Consider the following 25919-nt stretch of genomic DNA (forward strand, 5'->3'; position numbering starts at 1 on the left):
TGCATAGCGAAAATTATAGTATATGATACGGGGAGACAAACAAAACAGTGTTTAAACAGGTCAAAATATCTGCCAATGGAAATGGAGAACTGCTAAATAATAGTAATAAACATAATAATAATACTTCTGATTACTGCTTTTTAAACTTTAGGGGTGTTTGTAGCCTACAGATAATGTGTCACCAGTAATTGTGTATTTTTGTCTTTATGAAACTAGTGTACATAAGGGACACTGAACCCAAATTTTTTCTTTAGTGATTCAGATAGAGCATGCAATTTTAACAACTTTCTAATTTACTCCTATTATCATTTTTTTCTTCATTCTCTTGCTTTCTTTATTTGAAAAAGAAGGAATCTAAGCTATTTTTTTTGGTTCAGAACCATGGAAATGCATGAACCCTGGAAATGCTGGAAATTTTAAGCAACTTTCTAATTTACTCCTATTATAAAATTTTCTTCATTCTCTTGGTATCTTTATTGGAAATGCAAGAATGTAAGTTTAGATGCCGGCCCATTTTTGGTGAACAACCTGGGTTGTTCTTACTGATTGGTGGATAAATTCATCCAGCAATAAAAAAGTTCTATCCAGTGTTCTGAACACAAAAAAAAACCTTAGATTCCTTCTTTTTCAAAAAAAGATAGCAAGAGAACGAAGAAAAAAATGATAATAGGAGTAAATTAGAAAGTTGCCTGCTCTATCTGAATCACAAAAGAAAAAAAAATGGTGTTCGGTGTCCCTTTAATGCAGTGGACACATTTGTATACTGCCCTTAGACAGTTATGCATAAAATGCATAACTGTCTAAGGGCAGTATACAAATGTGGATAATGCCATATGGATAATGAATACATGAGTGTTATGTTTAGGATTAATGAAAATGCTCCTCCTGTGGTTTTATAATGTTAATAAAATAGTTATGAAATAAACTGTCAGTGCCTAAAATGTGTAAAGAATTAGTAAATCTTTCCAGGGAATCAACATAGATATTGCAATGCTGTTTCTTAGCATTAAGTATGATTGCTCTTTGCATTACTGACCTTAAAAACTAAAAGGTTACTAGCTCTACTGCTGAAAGGGTTAAAACTGGTGACCGGGTCAAAAAAATGTCTGTTTTAATAGTTTTCACATCTAACCACGACATTTAGAAATGTTTAGCACAAATTCCATTTTATATCGTACATCGCCACCTTGTGGGCATTTTTAAGTTTGCAATCACTCCTGTATCCCTGTAATCAGTACAATAGATATCTATTTTCCGCCCTATGTACGAATTGACCGTCTGACACCTCTTTTTATTCTGATTGGCTACCAATCCTTTTTTCCTTTTACGGAACTGAAATTGCATTATGGGAACTGTAGTCCAGAAACACATTTCCTGTTTTACCTGAAGTCGTTTAACTTTAAAAGGTTAGCTAGGTAAGTGTAAGCGCAACCACCTTTCATGTATATGGGAGCTCTCTATAATAATATGACATAAGTTATTGCCTAGGGCAGGGTAAGTTTTAGGTCAGTGTTTTAGGGAGGGGCACACTACCCATATGGGCTGTAGTAATGGTCAATTCTCTGAGTATACTGTGTTTTTGCACAAATTACATTTCATGTTATCCCTACTGATTATGGTTGTCACAATGGTTATGTTAACTTGGAATTATGAATTACACATGTTACAGGGTGTGCAGGTAAGAACATGTATTGTGTCATATGATTATTAGTCATGCTCCACCCTGCAGCATGTGTAACTCATACAAATCCTGCAACTCTACTAATGATCCTGCAAATCTATGGGTTTAGCTCCCACAAAGGGTAAACACATAGTTAAAGTACCACTCAGGAGATAGCTGTTTAGCCAATCGGCAGCTACGTTGGCATGACTGCTGCTAATTAGCTCAGCAACCATGACTCCTCAGGACCAGTAATTATCTGCAGTTCCCCATTGGTACTGGTAAAATCATCAAATGCTCTAAATTAGAGCAGGTTATTTTTTGAAATTCAATGCCCCTTTAAATTCTGTTACTGATGAGATTTTTTTTCTTTAAAGGGACATAAAACAAGTTGGGATAGAGACAAAATATAAGATGTACTTTAATTACTTTACCTGCAAATTTATACTGTAGTGCCTCGCCATTAACCCTTTCATTTAAGTTTCTGAATTTTAAAGCTCTAACTCCCCCCACACCTTTCCTTCTATGGCTGTATCTATATCTATTGTTGGTTTGGTAGAATGCAAAAACGCATAGGGATTATCTGCTGGAGCATGTCTAGAAGCTGTGAACTCAGTTGAAATACAATGCCTGTGTCTAAACACTGATAAGGGGGGTGGGTGGAGTTGGCTGCTCCAGGCAGCTTAGCTATGTAATTCATCTTGCTTATGTTTGAAGATTATTTTAAAATACTTGCCAGCTATTTTTAAACAATTTTTTATGCAAACTATTTTTGACTTAAAGGGACAGTCTACACCAGAATTTTTATTGTTTTAAAAGATAGATAATCCCTTTATTACCCATTCCCCAGTTTTGCATAACCAACGTAGTTATATTAATATACTTTGAACCTCTGTGATTATCTTGTATCTAAGCCTCTGCAAACTGCCCCTTTATTACAGTTCTTTTGACAGACTTGCTCCCAGATAACGTCACGTGCACAAGCACAGTGTTATCTATATGAAATACATGAACTAACACCCTCTACTGTTAAAATGCATTCTGGAAAGAGGTGGCCTTCAAGGTCTAAGAAATTAGCATATGAACCTCCTAGGTTAAGCTTTCAACTAAGAATACCAAGAGAACAAAGCAAAATTGGTGATAAAAGTAAATTGGAAAATTGTTTAAAATTACATGCCCTATCTGAATCGTGAAAGTTTATTTTGGCCTAGACTGTCCCTTTAATTAGCCCTTTTAGGATATGCACAGATCTCAACCTGTTTTATGTTCCCTTAAAAGGTGGAAATGGAGTTTGATGAAGTTGCAATTTATTTCTCTGAGGACGAGTGGATCTGTTTAAATGATGAACAAAAAGAGCTTTATGAGGATGTGATGATAGAGAATTACCAGACCCTCAGGTCTCTAGGTAAGAATTTATATTACACATAAAGGACACAGGAGATATAAGCTAGGATTGCTACATTATTCCAGTATTTGTTTTCTAAATTAAATTATGAGATTGGGGCTTGACAAATCCTGTGAGCAAGGGAGTAAAGTACTCTAGAATGGTACTTCTTTCTCTGATATCTTTTATCTTATTATATATTTACTAGAATGCAAAATGGAGTAATAGCTTTCCTTCTTCTTGGGTCCCTTTTTAGCATGTATAAATATCCCACTTTGCCACCACCAAAACACCCTCAGACCATCACATTGCATCCACCATGATTGACAAATGGCGTCAAACACTCCTCCAGCATCTTTTCATTTGGTCTGCGTCTCACGAATATTATTCTTTGTGATCCGAACGCCTCAAACTTAGATTAGTCTGTTCATAACACATTTTTCCAATCTTCCCCTGTCCAGTTTCTTTGTTCTTTTGCCCATCATAATCTTTTCTTTTTATTGGCCAGTTTGAGATATGACTTTTTCTTTGCAACTGTACCTAGAAGGCCAACATCCCAGAGTCACTGCTTCACTGTTGACATTGAGACTGGTGTATTATGGGTACTATTTAAAGAGCTGCCAGTTGAGGACCTGTGGGGCGTCTGTTTCTCAAGCTAGACACTCTTATGTATTTGTCCTCTTGCTCAGTTGTACACTGGGCCTCCCATTCCTCTTTCTTTTCTGGTTAGAGACAGTTTGTGCTGTTCTGTGAAGGGAGTGATACATAGTGTTGTACAAGATCTTCAGTTTCTTTGCAATTTCTTGCATGGAATAGCCTTCATTTCTCAGAATAGACTGACAAGTTTCAGAAGAAAGTTCTTTGTTTCTGGCCATCTTGGGCCTGTAACCGTACCCACGATTGCTGATGCTCCAGATACTCAATTAGTCTAACGAAGGCCAGTTTATTGCTTCTTTAATCAGCACAACAGTTTACAGTTGTGCTAAAATAATTGCAAAATTGTTTTCTAATGATCAATTAGCCTTTTTAAATGATAAACTTAGATTAGCAAACACAACGCGCCATTGGAACAAAGGACAAATTATAGCTAATAATGGGCCTATGTAGATATTTAATTAAAAGCAGTTGTTTCCAGCTACAATTGTCATTTACAACATCATTAATGGCTACACTGTATTCCTGATCAGTTTGATGTTGTTTTAATGGAAAAAAATACTTTTTTCTTTTGAAAACAATGACATTTCTAAGTGTCCCACAACTTAACACTAGTGTGTATTTGGATGTATTTTTTTGTTCCCCTAGGATTACCTGGGTAAAACTGACATTACCCCAGCGGCTGGGGGTAAAGCCCGATGTAATAATCCTAGTATTACCCAATTTTTTCTGTATAAAGCCCATCTACACTATTTTTATTTATTTTTGCCTAATTTTTTTGCTAATCCTCTGGCATCCACCCCAAGTAAATCTTGGGGAATCCGTCTTTGCCCAGCCTTGAACCCCCCAGGCGGAGTAAACAATATAGTGAAGATGGGGAATTAGAGAGCATCTGTAGCGGGTCTCGGTACCCCAGACTGGGTATATCCGGTAAAGTTAGCTTCCTCCCAACAAACGCCAACCCATGAACCTCCACTGGATACCGCTACTATTAGAATAACAACCGCTGCAAGTTGTTATAGCTACCCCCAAGAACATTAGCCAAGACTGAATGCTTGAGGGTCAAAATAGGAACTGCTTTATTGTACAGAAAACACAGCTTTTATACATTTCCAACAAAAGGGGGGTAGTTATAACAAATATTATACAATGAAACAAACATCAGACTTACGCCTAGATTTAGAGTTCTGCGTTAGCCGTCAAAACCAGCATTAAGGGCTCCTAACGCTGGTATTTAGAGTCAGTCAGGAAAGGGTCTAACGCTCACTTTCCAGCCGCGACTTTTCCATACCGCAGATCCCCTTACGCCAATTGCGTGTCCTAGCTTTTCAATGGGATCTTCCTAACGCTGGTATTTAGAGTCTTGGATGAAGTGAGCGGTAGACCCTCTAACGACAAAACTCCAGCCGCAGAAAAAAGTCAGGAGTTAAGAGCTTTATGAACCGGCGTTAGCCCATAAAGCTCTTAACTACTGTGCTCTAAAGTACACTAACACCCATAAACTACCTATGTACCCCTAAACCGAGGTCCCCCCACATCGCTGCCACTCTAATAAAATTTTTTAACCCCTAATCTGCCGACCGGACACCGCCGCCACCTACATTATCCCTATGAACCCCTAATATGCTGCCCCTAACACCGCCGACACCTACATAATATTTATTAACCCCTAATCTGCCCCCCCCAACGTCGCCGCTACCTACCTACACTTATTAACCCCTAATCTGCCGACCGGACCTCACCGCCACTATAATAAATGTATTAACCCCTAAACCGCCTCACTCCCGCCTCTCAAACCCTATAATACATTTTATTAACCCCTAATCTGCCCTCACTAACATCGCCGACACCTAACTTCAAGTATTAACCCCTAATCTGCCTACCAGACCTCACCGCTACTATAATAAATGTATTAACCCCTAAAGCTAAGTCTAACCCTAACACCCCCTAAGTTAAATATAATTTAAATCTAACGAAAATTTTTTTTTCTTATTAAATAAATTAATCCTATTTAAAGCTAAATACTTACCTGTAAAATAAACCCTAATATAGCTACAATATAACTAATAGTTACATTGTAGCTATTTTAGGATTTATATTTATTTTACAGGCAACTTTGTATTTATTTATTTATTTTTTTGTTTTTTTTGTTTTGAAAAAGCTTTATTGAAAGTTAACAAAATACAATTCACAAATAAAGATGACAGCGTATCACAGTATTCAGTGTCACATTATGAGAATTACATGTATCATAGGAATCTGTTAAGTAAGACATTCAACGTAACACATATATATGGTCATAAGAAGATTAAATTAAGTGAAAACGACAAACATCCCTATCAAATTAGAGTATGACGTTCATCAGAAGCAACGATGTTCGTCCTGAGAAGAAGATACGAAAAGAAAAAGGGATCCAGAAAAGGTGGCGAGAAGAGTAAGAAAGGGGGAAGGGGGTTTCATCTTGGGACAAGGGAGGGGGGAGATGAGAGAGAGGAAAAAAAAAAAAAAGAAGGGGGGTATAGTAGGGTATAGTACACAAAACTCTATATTGGTGCGGGAGTAATTGAAAAGTCTAAAATTTATCTAATTGATGGTCTCCAAAGTTCTTTCATATATTCATGAACTTCGACCCTGTCCTCCCTCAGATATCTAAATCTTTCTAATGATAAATGTTTATCCACTTGAGCCTCCCAATCGGCAGTCTGAGGGATACTAGTTGATTTCCAGTTTTTAGGGATGAGAGCTTTCGCGCTATTTAACATGATATATAATAAGTTTTTTTTAGGTTTCTCTGTAAGTTTGGGTAGTCTATGGAACAGAAGGAGGCTAGGATCTCTGTGTAATGTAATATTAAGTTTAGAGTCCATTATGTTCAATACTGCTGACCAGAACGTAGCTAACATTCCACACGACCACCATATATGAAGAATAGAACCAGTCTCCCCGCAGCCCCTCCAACATCTACCATCTGATTTCTTATATATTTTTTTGATCCTGACTGGCGTGAGATACCAGCGGGACATGAATTTGTAGTTGGATTCTAGAGTTCTAGCCGAAACTGAGGCCTTGGTATGGTTATGGAATATTTTTTGCCAATCAGTGTCTGTAAGGTCACAGTCCAGATCGCTGTTCCACTGCCTAACAAAAGTAGGCATGTGAGAATCCTTATGAGATATCAATAGCCTGTACATAATAGATATCAAGTGTTTAGGAGTGTGTGTTAATAAACACAAAGACTCCAGCGGAGTCAGCTGTCTTGACACTCTGTCAGCTCTTTTGTGTGTAAGCAGATAGTGTTGGAGCTGTCTATGGAAGAACCATGGTATGTCTAAGCCCGACTCCACCAGAACTCCCAGATCTTTGAGTTTTTTGTTTGAGATCAGCCTGTGGAACATTGTCTGGTCTAATTGTGTTTTATTTAGAGCTGCATGTGGGATATTAGAAAATGGGATGTCTGGATTTTGTATAAAGGGGGTGAGAGGCGAAGGGTTAGAAGAGATATGTGGGTATTCCACTAGGGATTTATCCCATGTCACAAAGAACTCTCTCATAAAAGGATATTGTGTGGCCGCCGTGGGTCTGTTTTTACTGGAGATCCAGCCCAACGAGCCCGCGTTTTGAGCTCCCAGAATGTGCCGTCCCAGTTGGACCCATATCTTATCTTTGGAATTAGCACACCATTCCACCTAATGTTGTAGATTAATCGCCTTTTTGTATATTAAGAGGTTTGGGATGCCCAAACCCCCCTTTTCCTTAGGTAGGTATAACGTGCTTTTGGAGATCCTAGGTCTGGTGCCCCCCCAGATGTAGTCTTCTAGCTGACCCTGCAATATTAGTAGGTATTGGCCAGGAAATGGGATAACTTTGTATTTATTTTAACTAGGTACAATAGCTATTAAATAGTTAATAACTATTTACTAGCTACCTAGTTAAAGTAATTACAAAATTACCTATAAAATAAATCCTAACCTAAGTTACAATTAAACCTAACACTACACTATCAATAAATTAATTAAATAAACTACCTACAATTTCCTACAATTAAATCAACTAAACTAAATTACAAAAACAAACAAACACTAAATTACAAAAAATAACAAAAGATTACAAGAATTTTAAACTAATTACACCTACTCTAAGCCCCCTAAAAAAATAACAAAGCCCCCCAAAATAAAAAAATGCCCTACCCTATTCTAAAATAAAAAGTTAACAGCTCTCTTACCTTACCAGCCCTTAAAATTGCCTTTTGCGGGGCATGCCCCAAAGAAATCAGCTCTTTTGCCTTAAAAAAACCCCCATACAATACCCCCCCAACATTACAACCCACCACCCACATACCCCTAATCTAACCCACCCAAACCCCCCTTAAAAAACCTAACACTAAGCCCCTGAAGATCTCCCTACCTTGTATTCACCCAGCCGGGTATCACCGATCCGTCCAGAAGAGGGTCCGAAGTCTTCATCCTATCCGGCAAGAAGAGGTCCAGAAGAGGGTCCGAAGTCTTCATCCTATCCGGCAAGAAGAGGTCCGATCAGCCAATAGAATGCAAGCTCAATCTGATTGGCTGATCCAATTCCAAGATTCAAGTTCCAAGATTGAACTTGAATCTGATTGGCTGATTCAATCAGCCAATCAGATTTTTCCTACCTTAATAACGATTGGCTGATAGAATCCTATCAGCCAATCGGAATTCGAGGGACGCCATCTTGGATGAAGTCATTTAAAGGAACCTTCATTCGTCATTAGTCCGCCGGTGAGGAAGGATGGCTCCGCGTCGGCTGCTTCAAGATGGACCCGCTCCGCTCCGGGTGGAAGAAGATAGAAGATGCCGCCTGGATGAAGACTTTGGACCCTCTTCAGGACCTCTTCTTGCCGGATAGGATGAAGACTTCGGACCCTCTTCTGGACGGGTCGGTGATACCCGGCTGGGTGAATACAAGGTAGGGAGATCTTCAGGGGCTTAGTGTTAGGTTTTTTAAGGGGGGTTTGGATGGGTTAGATTAGGGGTATGTGGGTGGTGGGTTGTAATGTTGGGGGGTATTGTATGTTTTTTTTTTTCAGGCAAAAGAGCTGATTTCTTTGGGGCATGCCCCGCAAAAGGCCCTTTTAAGGGCTGGTAAGGTAATAGGGTTAACTTTTTATTTTAGAATAGGGTAGGGCATTTTTTTATTTTGGGTGGCTTTGTTATTTTTTTAAGGGGCTTAGAGTAGGTGTAATTAGTTTAAAATTATTGTAATCTTTTTTAATTTTTTGTAATTTAGAGTTTTTTTTGTAATTTAGTGTTTGTTTGTTTTTTAATTTAGTTTAGTTGATTTAATTGTATGTAATTATAGGTAATTGATTTAATTTATTTATTGATAGTGTAGTGTTAGGTTTAATTGTAACTTAGGTTAGGATTTATTTTACAGGTAATTTTTGTAATTATTTTAACTAGGTAGCTATTAAATAGTTATTAACTATTTAATAGCTATTGTACCTAGTTAAAATAAATACAAAGTTGCCTGTAAAATAAATATAAATCCTAAAATAGCTACAATATAATTATTCGTTATATTGTAGCTATATTAGGGTTTATTTTACAGGTAAGTATTTAGCTTTAAATAGGATTAATTTATTTAATAAGAAATAATTTATTTCGTTAGATTTAAATTATATTTAATTTAGGGGGGTGTTAGGGTTAGGGTTAGACTTAGCTTTAGGGGTTAATACATTTATTATAGTAGCAGTGAGGTCCGGTCGGCAGATTAGGGGTTAATACTTGAAGTTAGGTGTCGGCGATGTTAGTGAGGGCAGATTATGGGTTAATAAAATTTATTATAGGGTTTGCGAGGCGGGAGTGAGGCGGTTTAGGGGTTAATACATTTATTAGAGTAGCGGCGAGGTCCGGTCGGCAGAATAGGGGTTAATAAGTATAGGTAAGGTAGCAGCGACGTTGGGGGGGCAGATTAGGGGTTAATAAATATAATGTAGGTGTCGGCGACGTTGGGGGCAGCAGATTAGGGGTTCATAGGAATAATGTAGGTTGCGGCGGTGTACGGAGCGGCAGATTAGGGGTTAATAATAAAATGCAGGGGGTCAGCGATAGGGGGGGCGGCAGATTAGGGGTTAATAAGTGTAAGGTTAGGGGTTGTTTAGACTCGGGGTACATGTTAGGGTGTTAGGTGCAGACTTAGAAAGTGTTTCCCCATAGGAAACAATGGGGCTGCGTTAGGAGCTGAGTGCTGCTTTTTTGCAGGTGTTAGGTTTTTTTCAGCTCAAACTGCCTCATTGTTTCCTATGGGGGAATCGTGCACAAGCACGTTTTTCAAGCTGGCCGCTACCGTAAGCAACGCTGGTATTGAGAGTTGAAGTGGCGGTAAATTATGCTCTACGCTCCCTTTTTGGAGCGTAACGCAGCCCTTCAGAGAACTCTAAATACCAGCGTTATTTAAAAGCTAACGCACCCCTTTGGCCGCAAAACTCTAAATCTAGGTGAATGTTAGTTAAACAAGATTCTAATCACATCCTGACTTACAAAAGGACAATGGATGACTCACACAATAACAGAAAGACACTTCACACCTAGACTAGATATAGAGACACAACAGCAGGAGGTCTCAGCATTGGATTGTCTGTGCTGTGTGTAATCTCCTTCTCTGTGTCTCATACCTAGACTATATAAACTCAAGCATTCTGAGACTGGGGGGGGGTGGTGGTTGGAGCAGTCAATACTGAATTGGGCTGTCACCTTATACTCCAACAAAACACAGGAATCCCAACTCTGTATCAGTTCCCTCCAGTCCTCAGAGTCTCTGGGAATTGATGGAACCTGGGTAAACCTGAATCCAGGGTAAAAGTACTCCAAATGTACCCTGGGCACCCACCTCCCAAATCATAGAATCCTCTCAAGTTCCTGGGTCCATAGTCGGTGGGGAGGAGGCTGGCCTGCAGTCCTCACAGAGTACAAAAGTAACGGAAGCTTCCGTTACAGCATCGTATATATGTTTAATGCAGTGATTTGCAAGAACTATTGTCTTAAAAGGACAAAAATAGTGCTGTGATTAGCTTTATCCAGAAGCGTTTGGGTAATCCTAGGATTACCCGGGTAAAGCCAGATGTTTAATCTTACATCTGGCTTTACCCACAGCCGCTGGGTAATGTCATTTTTACCCGGGTAATCGCAGGATTACCTGATATCTGACTCTACCCGCAACACACACACACACATATATATATATATATATATATATATATATATGTGTATATATGTATATATGTGTGTATATATATATATATATATATATATATATATATATATATATACAAATAATGTAGACTCCAGAGGAAAACTATACAAAGCTCCACACTTTATCTAAAGGGGTTGAAAAATACACCACGTAGAATCCTAGCAACAGATTATAGATGTTGGACTGTACATTAAGGTCCTAATCATGGGGTTGCAAGCAGGAAACAATTGAACTGAACCCCAAGCACACAGAGAATAGCTGCACTCCTCAAAAGCGCATATAAAATTACAAAATGTACTGATTAACTTTAAGACAGACTCAGGGAGTGGTGGAAAAAAAATAGCTTCTTACGCATTTCACACTACACAGAGCACTTACTCATAGATAACGGCATAATTCCAAGACACAGCTTAATACTGAATACAGCCAATCACATTAATGAGATAGACTTAATGGGGCAGTGTAGTCAAAATGTAACTTACATAATTCAGATAGGGCATGTAATTTTAAACAACTTTCCCATTTACTTTTATCATCAAATTTGCTTTGTTCTCTTGGTATTCTTTGTTGAACGTTAAACCTAGGTAGGCTCATATGTTAATTTTTAAGCCCTTGAAGGCCGTCTCTTATCTCAGTGTATTTTTTAAAAGTGTTTCACAGCTAGACAGTACTAGTTCATATGTGGTGTGTGTGTGTGTGTGTGTGTATATATATATATATATATATATATATATATATATATATATATATATATATATATATATATATATATATATTATATATTCGATATAGAAAATAAGGCAACAGCACCACAGTACAGGGTCCTTTCTTAAAGGTGAAAAATGTTCTTTATTGAGGTATTACAACCATAAAAGCGACGTTCCGAACCTACATGGTCCTTAATCATGCAACCATGTAGGTCCGAAACGTCACTTTTATGGTTGTAATACCTCAATAAAGAACATTTTTTACCTTTAAGAAAGGACCCTGTACTGTGGTGCTGTTGCCTTATTTTCTATATGGACTGTATACATTGGAGTTTGGCTGATACTCCTTGGTAACGAGCACACATATTGAAAACTGGTGAATTCTATGGTGCTGGACTCTACCTCTCTACCTTTTTTATATATATATATATATATATATATATATATATATATATATATATATATATATATATATATATCGTTGTGCTCACTCCCTTGAAGTTATTTATGAGTCAGCACTGATTGGCTAAATGCAAGTCTGTCAAAAGAACTGAGATAAGGGGCAGTCTGCAGAGGCTTAGATACAAGGTAATCACAGAGGTAAAAAGTATATTAATATAATCGTGTTAGTTATGCCAAACTGGGGAATGGGCAATAAAGGGATTATCTATATTTTTAAGGGACAGTCTACACCAGAATTTTTATTGTTTAAAAAGACAGATAATCCCTTTATTACCCATTCCCCAGTTTTGCGTAACCAGCACAGTTATATTAATACACTTTTTAACTCTGTGATTACCTTGTATCTAAGCCTCTTCTGACAGCCTCCTGATCACATGACTTTATTTATTATATATTGAGTTTCATTTAAGCCAGTTAGTGCAGTGTTGTGCTGACTCTTAAATAACTCCCCGGGCGTGAACACAATGTTATCTATATGGCCCACATGAACTAGCAGTCTCTTGCCGTGAAAAAGCTAATAAAAAATCATGTGATAAGAGGCTGTCTATAGCGACGTAGAAACAGGCAGACATGTAGAGGTTTAGATGTTATACAGTGTATTAATATAACAGTGTTGGTTGTGCAAAGCTGGGGAATGGGTAGTAAAGGTGTTATCTTTCTCATGATATTCTGTGTTGAAGACAAACCTAGGTAGCATATGGAGCACTATATGGCAGGAAACTGCTGCCATATAGTGCTCTAGACACATGCACGCTCCTGAGTCTTATGTCCCTGCTTTTCACCAAAAGAAACCAAGAGAACAAAGACGATTTGATGATAGAAGTAAATTAGAAAATGGTTTAAAATTGCATTCTCTATTTGAATCTTGAAAGAAACAAATGTGGGTTTCATGTCCCTTTAGGAAACAAATAGTTTAACAGAATTCGGTATGATTGTCTCTTGGAATTGGGGGACCAGCCATGGACTAACACATTTGGCGCATCTTCTGGTTTCTGTTTCACTTAACCCCTTAACGACCAAGGACGTGCCTGGCATGTCCTCTGGGCTTCCAGCTGCTTTCATGGTATTGTAGCGATGCCCTAATATTGAGGCATTGTGCAATACCCTTTTTTTAGCAAACCGATGCAGAGAGGGCCACTCTGTGGCCCTCTCTGCATTGGCCAGCGATGGTGCCGATTGTTGGTGGCGTGGGAGGGATACGACGGAGGCTGGTGGGTGGTCCATCGCTGGATCAGTGCCGGCGAGCAGGGATCCAGTTCCGGCAGTGCGCATTAGGAGACAGGAGCGCGTGCATGCACTATTAACTGCTGTGTAAGGGAAAGAGGGAGGGGGGAATAAGTGTTGGGAAAGGGATCTGGAAGGGGGAGGAGGTAGGGTATTGATGGGGGGGGCAGCTACTCTACAGAAAAACTGGATATTTTTATTATTTATTAAAAAAAGCCAAATTTTTTAGCAAACCGGGTACCGGCAGACAGCTGCCAGTACCCAAGATGGGGGAAAATAGGTAGAAGGGGGCGGGTTAGAGAGCTGTTTGGGGGGATCAGGGAGGTTAGGGGGCTAAGGGGGGATCCAACACTGCATTATATATATATATATAAATAAATACATAAAAAAATTAAAAAAGCCTTTTATTTTAGTACTGGCAGACTTTCTGCCAGTACTTAAAGTGAAAGTAAATCCTAGCATTTTACAAATGCTAGGATTGACTTTTGAAACAAACAAAGGGCACTTTCATTCATGAAGTATAAGATACTGCACAGCTATTGGCTAAGAGGTGAAAACGTCACCTCTTAGCAAAAAAATTTTTTAGCCGTGGGCTGCTGTAGCATCTAAGAATGGCGATTGGTTGAAACAAATAAAGGAGTTTTCTTTATGAAGTATCTTGCACTTCATGAATGAAAGTCCCCTTTATTTGTTTCAATAGTAAATCCTAGCGTTTGTAAAACGCTAGGATTTACTTTCACTTTAAGATGACGGTGACAATTGTGAGGTGGGGGAGAGAAAAAGAGAGCTGTTTGAGAGGGGTCAGGGAGGGATCAGAGGGTGGGATGCATTAGGTGGGAGTCTGATCTCTACACTAAAGCTAAAATTAACCCTACAAGCTACCTAATTACCCCTTCACTGCTGGGCATATTACAAGTGTGGTGCGCAGCGGAATTTAGCGGCCTTCTAATCACCAAAAAGCAATGCCAAAGCCATATATGTCTGCTATTTCTGAACAAAGGGGATCCCAGAGAAGCATTTACAACCATTTATGCCATAATTGCACAAGCTGTTTGTAAATAATTTCTGTGAGAAACCTAAAGTTTGTGAAAAAGTGAACACATTTTTTTATTTGATTGCATTTGTCGGTGAAATGGTGGCATGAAATATACCAAAATGGGCCTAGATCAATACTTTGTGTTGTCTGGTCACTAAGGGGTTAACCACTGAAATCTTTTTATGCAGGATATATTTATATGAAACCTTCACTTGTTACAAAGCTTGAGCGGGGAGAGGAGCCGTATGTGCGCTGTGTCCAGAGGATCCCTCAGGAGGAACTTTATATCAGTAATAAAGGTGAGTAATAAAACCGTAAAGAAAGTGCTCTGCGACTTAAAGGGCCATGCAACCCAAAATTTCTTTCATTATTTAGGTAGAAGATACAGATTAAAACAACTTGCCAGTTTACTTCTATTATCCAATTTGCTTCATTCTCTTGGTATCATTTGTTGAAGGAGCAGCATTGCACTACTGGTTTCTAACTGAACACATGGGTGAGCCAATAACAATTGTTATTTATATGCAGCCACCAATCAGCAGCTAGAACCTAGGTTCTTTGCTGCTCCTGAGCTTTCCTAGATAAACCTTTCAACAAAGGATAACAAGAGAAGGAAGCAAATTAAATAATAGAAGTAAATTGGAAAGTTGATTAAAATTGTATGCTGTGTCTAAATCATGAATGTCTAATTATGACTTTACTGTCCCTTTTAAAGGGGCTCTGAACACCTTGTAATTAGAAGACATTTCTGTTGTCTTGCAATAGAATAACATATTGGATAAGTCTGAACTTTTTAAAAACAAATTAACATTTTGTTTACTGTAGAGTTTTTCAATAGCCAAACTCTGCCCATTAGTTGCCTTATTTGAAGGAGCCAATCTGGGCTTGGTCCTGGAGAAGACAAGGCAAGCTACGGTCATAATGTTAATGTAAAGTGCACTGCTCCACAGTTGTTATCTTCTGAAGCCAATTAGGGAAATATGTATCACGGTTAGCCCTGATGAGTCTACAGTGTGCGTTTCCAATTCCAAAATCAATAGTCTATTGCAAAGTTGTTTTACTATGCATAATTAATTATTTAATACAGGAGTCATTGTGTCCTAATTATTTCACACACACGTGCTAAGGTCCCACATTAAAAATCACTTCATCTTCCTCTAACACCAACATTTTGGATTTTATATCTGTATTATTCCGTAACCATAACAGAAACTGCAGAAGATAAAATGTATATTTGTCACCTTTGGCCAGCTTGCAATTTATGTAAAATAAAATCAGCAGGTCAAAAATATCCAATTATTAAAATATTTTAAACATTTTACAATTACGCAAAATTCATTTTTCTTAGAGGGGTGGGATAGCTCATTTTGATAATGTATACTTGCTACTATCCCTATCCAAACTCACTGAACATGAAATAGCAAACCTAAAAATGTATCCTATATAGGCCTAGATTACGAGTGGAGCTTTCACAAGCACAATATTTGCGCTCCACTCATAATACCAGCGCTGGAAGCGCATGGAAGCTTTGCGCTCCAGTGGGAGCCTCGTTCTGATGCTTATAGACACGGCACAGAACCTAGCGCAGCAAAGGGGATACTTAAGCAGCGTTGGGCAGTAAAGTTTTTAAATATATATATATATATATATGTATATAGTCACGTTGATTGGATAGCCGTGTTAGTCCAGAGATTTAGATATCAAAATAACAAGAGTATTGCATTGAGCAATGATACTTTTTTATTGGACTAACTATACATTTATAAGATGACAAGCTTTCAGAAGAGTGTCTTGCTTTTTCAAGTCTGAAGCAATACTATTTATGTACTATACTACAAGCAATGTTATTTTGATATATGAATATATACATATGTTTATGTGTTTATATTTGTATATACACATATTAATACAGGTGGCCCTCGGTTTACAATGGTTCAATTTTCACCGTTTCAGAATAACAACCTTTTTTTTCAGTCATGTGACTGCTATTGAAAAGCATTGAGAAGCAGTGCATTGATTAAAATAGCCAGTAGGTGGAGCTGTCCGCTTGTGTTGCAGCAAAGATATGCAAAGCCAAGCACAGAAACAGGCTGGAATTAATTAGTCTAGCTAGACATGAGCTATCGAGCAGCTTTCATAGGAACAAGATCTTTCTGTCTATAAATCAGTCCAGATTGAAATGCATAGAAAGAACTGTTTGCAGAAAAATGCAAGTAAAGTCTGTGTTGTGTGATTATTTTATTATAATGCTGTTTAGCAAATGTTTTTGTTCATTTAACTTAGTTTAATTATATATTCTGTGTTGTGTGATTATTTTATTAGGTGTATAATTCTGTTTAGCAGTTAAAGTCTTCATTTCAAAGCTTTAAAAATAATGTATTAGGTGTTACTTATGCCAATTTTGAGAGGGGCCTGGAACCTAACTCCCTCACTTCCCATTGACTTACATTATAAACTGTGTTTCAATTTACAACGGTTTCGATTTACAACCATTCCTTCTGGAACCTAACCCCGGCGTAAACTGAGGGCTACCTGTATATATACATATATATATATATAGTAGGTAAGAGGCGGCACTCACTGGTCTTTCCAAAGTGTACTTTAATTGAACAAAGTGACGTTTCGGGGGGACACTCCCCTTCCTCAGAGTGTGTCCCCGAATCGTCACTTTGTTCAATTAAAGTACACTTTGGAAAGACCAGTGAGTGCTGCCTCTTACCTAATATATTTAACCTTTGGCACCCTGGCAGTTGCTATTGTGCTGAGAGTGCTCTTTTTTGGAAATATATATATTAGGGATCCACTAAAATTTCGGCAGCCAAAAGTTTCGACCGAAAATGGGCCTATCCCATTTGGGCCGAAAGAGGGGCAAATCAGCCGAAAATTGCATGCTCTATCTGCCCCACACCTACACTTGCTGGCCGCCGCTTACTGCATCCACCCGCACCTAAAATTAAGGCCGGTGCAGCTAGAGGTCTTCTAGGCCATTTGGTTAGCAACTACATTTCCCACAATACCTCTCGCTGCAGCACAGCCTACTCCCTCCTTTCCTACCTAGAGCGGTTCCTCTTTCTGCAGAATCTGCACTTCCTGTTCTGAAAGGCTCCGGTGTACTGTTGGTTTAGTGCTGTGGAGGAAGAGTTACTCCAGTTCAGCTCCGTGAGAAACAACGGAGGTTTGATTTACAGCTGTGTAGTGTGGGGAGGTAGAGGGGATTTGCTCTGTGTTAGGCTGCTGTAAATCAAACCTCCGTTGTCTCTAAGGGAGCTAAACTGCTGAACCGGAGCAACTCTTCCTCCACAAAATGCTGAATGATAATTGCAGTAATAGACAAAGCTTCTACGTTTTAAATCCCTAGTAAACAGTTATGCAAACAGGGCTTGATTTAGTGTATTGAACAGATTTTGTTATGGAGAAATGTAGCAGAATATAAAACTCCAGCTTCATAACACCCATTAATACTTTATCATTTATAACCAGCCTACATACTGTTTAAAGGGACACTGAACCCAAATTTTTTCTTTTGTGATTCAGATAGAGCATGACATTTTAAGCAACTTTCTAATTTACTTCTATTATCAATTTTTCTTCATTCTCTTGGTATCTTTATTTGAAATGCAAGAATGTAAGTTTAGATGCTGGCCCAGTTTTGGTGAACAACATGCAAATCTAACACATTATTTTTAGGACTCAGTTTATATTAAGCTAATAAGTAGAAGAACTCTAGTAGCTATAGGTCCGAGATAGATACTTATCAATAACAAATGTGACATAAACAGTAAAAGTTCAGAAGATTGGGCTAAAATAATGCCCAAGGTACTACTAGGTAGATATACCTTACCAAATTACTGTCCTTTGGCCTCAAGGCCTGAGATTTAGTCCAGACTCACAAATAAGATCACTCATGGACTTTTCAAGGAGAAGAGCTTGGGGACCTGTTCAAGGAGCGGGCTCTCTGCTTAGAGGCAACTTTTTGCCAAATTCTTGGATCCACCTTAGCTTGCCTTTTCTTTGGGGGCTTCTTAGGTTCTTCTACAGGTAATCCAGTAGGGGCCTCGATCTCTAAGGCTGCACAGAAGTCCCCAATGTCCTCCAAAGACTTACAATTTAATTTCCTATTACCGTGCAGGACGTATAAATGGAAAGGGAAACCCCATCTGTATAGAATCCGCTTTTGGCGCAGTAGTGTAGTCAGGGGTGCCAAATTCCCTTCTTCTCTGCAGTGTCCTTTGCGATAAATCCTGGAAAAACTGTAGGATGACACCCCTAAACTTCACCGGCTGATTCTTGCGGGAAAGGTTCAACAGTTTCTTTTTCTCTGAAGTCCTTAAACGTCATGATAATGTCCCTCGGCGGTGCAGAGTCAGGGGGTTTGGGCCTCAGGGCTCTGTGGGCTCTAACCCAGGGGATATCTGCAGTCGGGGAGGAGCTCTTAAGATGAGCGAAGAGGGCTGGAAAATAAGTCTGGAAATCCTTTGGAAGCACCGACTCAGGGATGCCACGTATTCTGAGATTTTTCCTGCGACTGCGATTTTCGAGGTCTTCTATCTTGTCATGCAAATCCGATAGCAACTCAATATAATGATGTGTGGCATCCTGAGTCGTGTTAATTTCCCCCTGTAGGTGATCTGTGAATTCCTCTAGTGCTTCCACTCTATTGCCCATGGAATGCAGATCTTGTTTCATTTCCGCTATTTCATCTCGGATGCATGAGCGGATAATGTCTGCGATGTCTTGTTTGGACGCTAGTGTGGAAAGAATATTGTTAGGCACAGAGGTACTCTCCCCAGGATCCTCTACACTTTTTTGTGGAGTCACCACCTTTTTTATAGGTGACCTGATGGTTTCTGTGATGATTCCTGCTTTTGCTCCTGTAGGGGAGAAGAACTGATCCACCACACTGTCCCTTTCACTACTCATTTTCAGTGGTTTGTTGAGCTTAGCCCAGGGGAGAACCCGGAAGAAAAAGTTCAGCCCTGTAGTTATAGTGTGGGCCACTGAATTAACATTGTAGTAGCAAAGCTGTGCCTTGTAATTGCAGTACAAAAATAAAATAAAAATAAAAGGTGCACCTAAGTTTTTCAGAATATTGTCCTGAGCTTCCCTGAGATTTCTGCCAGTCCCCGCTCCTACAGTCCTCCCTCCTTACCTTTATGCCGCTCAACAGCACCCAACCGTTAGTTATTTATATTCCAAGCCCGGTTAGATATATGCTTCAGACAGAACGTTAAACTTTTTGCCCCTGCTGCGTGTGGCCTCTAACTGTGTGCAGAGATGTTAGTATGGCGGCCTGTTATGGGAGGACTGGTGAGTCCGATAGCGTGTGGGTAAGTTATCACACGTGTGAAAGATGCGTGAGGGTTCTCTCTCAATCACCGCCGATTACCTGAGGTGTTAGAGTCCGGCCAGCCTGCGCACCGTTTTTCTATCACAGCTGAGGTCCTCTGCTAATCGTTGCGCTGCAGAGTTTCAGGAATTGCAGAGTGCGACATAGGCCATGAGAGTGATGCTGGCCCCGCGGCTTATGCGGGTAGTTGAAAGTCTCAAATTCGGCCCCTGGCCTCTCTGGGCAATACTCTGTCAGTCCTTCATAAATTGAGGGTAAAATTAGCGCAGATGTGGCTTTATTAGGCAGTGATATTGAAGCTGGTTTCCGGAGCTATGGTGTTAAGCAGCCATCTTAGCTGTGGCCAGCTCCCCATGCAGTTATGTTTTAATAAATTAAAGATTCTACTATTTTTTTTTTATTAAGGAACAATACACTTTATTCTGGGGGATATAAGAGAACATTTTTTTCATTAACCAGATATCTGATCTCTGGTTAATAAATGCTAGTGAAAATTTGCAAGCTTACAGGCGCACGTTAAATTAGCGTTCCTTTTGTAATCTAGCCCATAATAGGGAAAGTCAACACCAGAATTTTTGTTGTTTGAAAAGATAGATAATCCCTTTATTACCTATTCCCCAGTTTTGCATAACCAACACGGTTATATTAATATACTTTTTACCTCTGTGATTACCTTGTATCTCAGCCTCTACAGAATGCCGCATTATTTCAGTACTTTTGACAGACTTGCATTTTAGCCAATCAGTGCTGACTCCTAGGTAACTTCACGTGCATGAGCTCAATGTTATCTATTTGACACACATGAACTAACGCCCTCTGGTGGAGAAAAACTATCAAAATGCATTCAGATTAGAGGTGGTCTTCACTGTTTAAGAAATTAGCATATGAGCCTACCTAGGTTTAGATTTCATCTAAGAATACCAAGAGAACAAAGCAAAATTGGTGCTAAAAGTAAATTGGAAAGTTGTTTAAAATGACATGCCCTATCTGAATCATGAAAGTTTATTATGAACTTAACTGTCCCTTTAACAAAATATAATTTATTATACACTCATCCAATTCTCCCATTTATTAGGATTCCTGTATTTTATTTTTTTATTATTTCAAAAACACATGACTATCGGCCCTAACATCAACAACATATCAAAATGAGGCTGACAATCACTTGACCGTTATATGGACTTTAAACCCCGTTCTCTTGCTATCTTTATTTGTAAAATAAGATTGTAAGCTTAGGAGCTGGCCCATTTTTGGTTCAGAACCTGGGTTGCGCTGAACCTAAGCTTACATTACTGCTTTTTCAAATAAAGCTACCAGGAGAACAAAGAAAAAATTTGAATTGGAATAAATTGCTTAAAATTGGGTGCTCTGAGTCATGAAAGAATTTTTTTGGGGGGTTTAGTATCCCTTTAATTTTGACTTTCGGGTCCTTTTAACAGAGCCTTATTAATGTTAGTGCTCACCAGTAGCGCGGATGTGGTAAGGGCTAAACTCGTCCTTATCTTTTTTTGTTCCATTGCTGTTGTAACCATCTCAGCGTGTTGGGAGAAGCTGTCAGCACCAGTAGAGGTGGTGAAATACAGGTGGCATTCAGTTTACGCCGGGGTTAGGTTCCAGAAGGAATGGTTGTAAATCGAAACCGTTGTAAATTGAAACCCAGTTTATAATGTAAGTGAATGGGAAGTGAGGGAGTTAGGTTCCAAACCCCTCTCAAAATTGTCATAAGCAACCTATAATACATTATTTTTAAAGCTTTGAAATGAAGACTTTAAATGCTAAACAGCATTATAAACAGTATCAAATATTCACACAACACAGAATATATCATCAAACTAAGTTTAATGAACAAAACATTTGCTAAACTGCATTATAAACCTAATAAAATAATCACACAACACAGACTTCACTTGCATTTTTCTGCAAACAGTTCTTTCTATGCATTCCAATCTGGACTGATTTATAGACAGGAAGATCTTGTTCCTATGAAAGCTGCTCGATAGCTCATGTCTAGCTAGACTAATTAATTCCAGCCTGTTTCTGTGCTTGGCTTTGCATATCTTTGCTGCAACACAAGCGGACAGCTCCACCTACTGGCTATTTTAATCAATGCAATGCTTCTCAATGCTTTTCAATAGCAGTCACATGACTGAAAAAAAGGTTGTTATTCTGAAACGGCGCAAATTGAACCGGTGTAAATCGAGGGTCACCTGTACTGTGATCAGAATTTTTTTTTATTTTTTTTTAAATACAATTTTTATTGAGGAAGTTAGATATACGTTTGGTTACAAAAAACACAATCACAGAAACTCATAGTCATAGCAATTACAACAAGAAAATATATCTGGAAGGGGTATGAAAACTGCCCGAAAGATCCATACAGTGAGAACAATCATTCTTGTTAAAATGAAATATATGTTATATGCTGAAAGCAGACTTAGACTCAATGTATTTCCATTTCTGGATGTGATAAATTAGACCCCATTTTCAATAAACAGTATATTGCTTAACATAGTAAATCGTAATATGGTGCAGGTGCATAAAATTGAGGAACCCACTAGCGGGAATTTAATTATATAGATGGTTAAGGCAGTCAGTCCCACATTGTGAGTAAGAGGTAAAGTATTAATTAAGTTACAAGCGCACCTATATGTATGAGAGGGGAAGTAGTGAGCAGCGGACAAAAGCCTCTTCTATCAGGTTTGGTATCATGTAGGCAAAAGTAAGAATAGCTGTAAATTTGATAAAAACAGTTAAACTGCTAAAAGGGTATGTAAAGCAGTCAAAACAGATTAGTGCTCCATATTATAATAGCCAAAAGTTAAAAAGTTACTTAGGAGGGACATATCCCCCAAGTATAGAAAGTATTAATGTTGCATATGGCTTTTAGTGTGATTAGACTGCCTGGATACCACTTTTGGACCTAATTGCTTTTAGATATAGTTATCACTGTCACAGGAAACCCCTCCCTGGAGGCGAATGACAGTGATATGGACGTGTACCTTGCAAAATAGCGATGGCAATTAACCAGCAGTAATAAACACATAGCCTTTATACAGTATAATGTGGCAATCTATGGTGTGCTGAATTGGACTAGTTGCGTATACCATGACAGACAAGTTTGGCATAAGAACTAACATTGCCAACATTGTGAGCGCAGCAGGGAGCATAAGACAGAAACAAGAAATCAACTCTTAACCTATAACAAAACATATATAGAAAACAATAAAGTTAGCTGCAAACATAAGAACTGACTGACTGCCCTATGTTGTAGGCAAATAAACTGAGCTAGAACCTAGACCATTAACCAATAACTGCCCAAACAAGGTAGGAGATCAATAGGTGTCAAACGTTATCCTATGCCTACTCTGGCACCTGCAAACTTGAACTCTTGCTGAGTGTCCCAATAAGGTACCGTGTCCTTCAGGCAGTTTTAATTTGGGGAATAAAATAATGTAACCCTTTTGATTTACTGTGTTTATTATTATTATTATTATTATTATTGCTTTTACAGTTTTTCCCCCAGCATATTTGTCAGTGTAACACAATACTTTCCCTTAAAGGGACTATTCAGTTGTACATTGTGCCATTTCTATCACTTCACTTAGGGGTTAACAATATGGGCTCCATTTATGAAGCAGCGGATGCTGCTTCGGAGCCCCATGAATTTAAGAAGCAGCGGCCATAAGACCGCTGCTCCTTCACTTGTCCGCCACCTTTTAGGTGGCAGTTTGAAATCATTCCGATCTGATTAGGATGATTGACAGCCCCTGCTAGCACCCAACTGACCACCAGTGAGCAGGGGGCATGCCCAAGCCTTTCACTAGAAATGCTTGTGCAATGATAAATGTCAATCATGTCCGCTCGACATTTAGTAAATGTACCCTATGGGTGTCTTCCTTACTGCTTATATGCTTCAGTCTTGATACTTTAGCTACTGTCTTTACTTATTTATCTATATTTTACTATGGAGCAAGTTGGTGCAGCTCAGTGCTCTGGACCATCAGCTAATTATTTTGAAGGGAGATCCACTGATAATTTAACTCCTTCCTGTTAGGATTTTCAGGTATATCTATCTGCTCAGCTATGCACCTCATGAGTTTAGTCTGTATAGACAGACAGGGCTTTTCTACACTGCCTTTATATCAGTGTTCATGGGTATATGGGCTACTACGGCTGCACCTGGTAGGGGTGCGGGATTCTTATGAAAATTTAAAGAATATGTTTACTCTGCCATTAAAGGGACAGTCAAGTCCAAAATAAACTGTCAAAATTAAAATAGGGCATGTAATATTTAAACAACTTTCCAATTTAATTTGATCACCAATTTTGCTTTCTTCTCTTGGTATTCTTAGTTGAAAGCTAAACCTAGGAGGTTCATATGCTAATTTCTTAGACCTTGAAGGCCGCCTCTAATTTGAATGGTTTTTCGCCATTAGAGGGCATTAGTTCATGTGTTTCATATAGATAACATTGAGCTCACGCACATGAATTTACCGAGGAGTGAGCACTGATTGGCTAAAATGCAAGTCTGTCAAAAGAACTTAAATAAGAGGGCAGTCTGCAGAGGCTTAGATACAAGGTAATTGCAGAGGTAAAAAACGTGTATATTTATAACTGTGTTGCTTATGCAAAACTGGGGAATAAGTAAAAAAGGGATTATCTATCTTTTTAAACAACAAAAATGCTGGTGTTGACTGTCCCTTTAATAAATTATTGACTGTTATTTTAAATTCAGACACTTGGAAGGGATGGAAGATTATTTTTCTCTGGTCTTGATCAGCATCAGCATTAGCTCTTAGGAGCCACTCTTCTAATTTCTCAAAAGATGAAAGGGGTATTAATGAATGTGAAGATTTGCTCTTCTGAGGATGTTTTCTGAAACTCAGGATCCTGCCACTGAGGATGTGTTGTTTTTTTGTTTTTGTTTTTACAGCTGTGCATCGGAAAGGTTTTCATTTCGTCCGAAATTTTTTTTTTTTTTAATTTTAGCTCATGTTCGTTCTTGGTTGTATTAGTTTCCAATGAGTTAAAGTGCAAATTATTGCCATTTTTCTAATCTGAAGCCGTAATCTGCTATATTAGCTTTAATTTTGTCATTCTATGTAATCATTAAATTTCTTTTATTTATACGTTTCATTTTTGGCCACTACATTTTTGGTAAAACTAAAAAGTTTACTTAAAAGTACAGACGACCTCCAAGCAGTAGCAGGCAGCCAGGACAGAAGATAAGCTTCAACGTCACATGCTTCTTCTTTTTCACCTTAACCTATGATGAAAAGAAAATATGGATGTTATTGGTTGTGAACATGCCTTTGGTGATTCCATACTTCATTCATACACCCCCTTCCTATCGTTCACAGTGCCCTAGTAAAAACGTCAGTCTTACTGCTACCTTTACCTAAATATGTAAGGAAATTGCTTTTACCTTACATGAGGAGGAGTTAGATTATGACCAGCCAGAGGTGTCTGGTAGTTCTTCCGGAGCTGTGCCAAGTCAAGAACACCATAGTGACAGCTCAAAATGAGTTGCAGTTCCTTCCTCTGCAAGGGCTAGGCCTAATCCTCCTGCTACCACCACTACAGGCAGCTAACGTCATAGATTGATGTCGTAAAATCACTGGGCACTTCCACCGCAGTGTGAAGGGTAGCCAATTACTTTCTATTTAGGTTACAAATTATTAAAACAAAGAACAAATACAACACAGTCACTTTACATATAAACACTAATTTTCCATATCACATTTTCCATATCACTAATTCGGTTGAATTCGGTGTGATGTGGTGTTACTCATGCGCTGTCAGTAACACCATGCTATTGCGTCAACCATTTTACTGTGTCCTCAAAATCCCATACCACACATACTTGTCATTGGTTGAATTAGCGCAATGTGATTTTAGTCTTGCAGTGTCAGTAACACCATGGTAATGCGTCAACCAACAACCATTTTTACTTACTGCACAGCACACACAGCTCTCACGCTCAGATGCCTAATCAACATTCTCTTCTCCTAAACACACAACTCTCATATCACTATTTTGTGCACATAAATCTGACACTGTCACTCACTCATTTACAAACATTCATGTCACAAACATGTCACAAACAAACCCAGTAAGTATCTTAATAAGTATGTCCTAGTGTGATTAGGAAGTAGGTAGGTCAGTTAAGGTTTTAGTACAAGTTTGTAAGAGGAGAATGATGAGATGAAGGCGTTGTA

At 38.6% G+C, this 25919-nt stretch overlaps 1 protein-coding gene across 1 annotated transcript in view; it reads left to right on the forward strand.

The window, feature by feature from the left end:
- The first annotated feature begins 2938 nt into the window (after positions 1-2938).
- The window catches only part of LOC128666916 (oocyte zinc finger protein XlCOF6.1), a 258096-nt gene continuing 235115 nt past the window's right edge, over positions 2939-25919 (forward strand). The window contains exons 1-2 of the mRNA XM_053721734.1: positions 2939-3065; positions 14543-14653. The gene's annotated coding sequence lies outside the window, so the exon portion shown is untranslated. The remainder of the gene's footprint in view (positions 3066-14542; positions 14654-25919) is intronic.

This window comes from Bombina bombina, chromosome 7 (genome assembly GCF_027579735.1).
Source record: "Bombina bombina isolate aBomBom1 chromosome 7, aBomBom1.pri, whole genome shotgun sequence".
NCBI classification, from domain to species: Eukaryota; Metazoa; Chordata; class Amphibia; order Anura; family Bombinatoridae; genus Bombina; species Bombina bombina.